General features: G+C 50.9%; 2 non-coding genes across 2 annotated transcripts; both read left to right on the top strand.

The window, feature by feature from the left end:
- The first annotated feature begins 141 nt into the window (after positions 1-141).
- Positions 142-260, top strand: LOC123179198 (5S ribosomal RNA). Its single transcript, XR_006490181.1, has one exon. It is a non-coding gene; the product is annotated as a 5S ribosomal RNA (ribosomal RNA).
- A 301-nt stretch (positions 261-561) lies between these two features.
- On the top strand, positions 562-680 carry LOC123179199 (5S ribosomal RNA). Its single transcript, XR_006490182.1, has one exon. It is a non-coding gene; the product is annotated as a 5S ribosomal RNA (ribosomal RNA).
- The last annotated feature ends 251 nt before the right edge of the window (positions 681-931 follow it).

The raw sequence follows: 931 nt of genomic DNA, 5'->3' as shown, positions 1-931 counted from the left end.
GGTAAATAGGCACTGGTGCAGTTGAACCGTGGTAAAACTCGTCTCCGTAGTTGAGCGGGAGCGGCCAAAGGAATGTGCAATCGTGTGTGTAGTGGAGCTGGGAGGGGCAAGCATAAGGGACGAAGACGGGGGTAACATGTCGGATGCGATCATACCAGCACTAAAGCACCGGATCCCATCAGAACTCCGAAGTTAAGCGTGCTTGGGCGAGAGTAGTACTAGGATGGGTGACCTCCTGGGAAGTTCTCGTGTTGCATTCCCTTTTTAATTTTTTTGCACCGCGTGCAAAACAAAACGCACGAGCGCGACGTATGTTTAGCACGTTTTATTATTTTGCACGTTTACGGTAAGTTTTAGCTCGCTGCTCATTATTCACGCGTCTAGCGGCGGCAAGCGTGTTCTGAAAGGGGTCGAAACCAGGGTAAATAGGCACTGGTGCAGTTGAACCGTGGTAAAACTCGTCTCCGTAGTTGAGCGGGAGCGGCCAAAGGAATGTGCAATCGTGTGTGTAGTGGAGCTGGGAGGGGCTAGCATAAGGGACGAAGACGGGGGTAACATGTCGGATGCGATCATACCAGCACTAAAGCACCGGATCCCATCAGAACTCCGAAGTTAAGCGTGCTTGGGCGAGAGTAGTACTGGGATGGGTGACCTCCTGGGAAGTCCTCGTGTTGCATTCCCTTTTTAATTTTTTTGCACCGCGTGCAAAACAAAACGCACGAGCGCGACGTATGTTTAGCACGTTTTATTATTTTGCACGTTTACGGTAAGTTTTAGCTCGCTGCTCATTATTCACGCGTCTAGCGGCGGCAAGCGTGTTCTGAAAGGGGTCGAAACCATGGTAAATAGGCACTGGTGCAGTTGAACCGTGGTAAAACTCGTCTCCGTAGTTGAGCGGGAGCGGCCAAAGGAATGTGCAATCGTGTGTGTA

Source organism: Triticum aestivum, unplaced genomic scaffold (assembly GCF_018294505.1).
Source record: "Triticum aestivum cultivar Chinese Spring unplaced genomic scaffold, IWGSC CS RefSeq v2.1 scaffold15411, whole genome shotgun sequence".
Classification (NCBI taxonomy): Eukaryota; Viridiplantae; Streptophyta; class Magnoliopsida; order Poales; family Poaceae; genus Triticum; species Triticum aestivum.
This window is presented reverse-complemented; position numbering and strand designations above follow the sequence as displayed.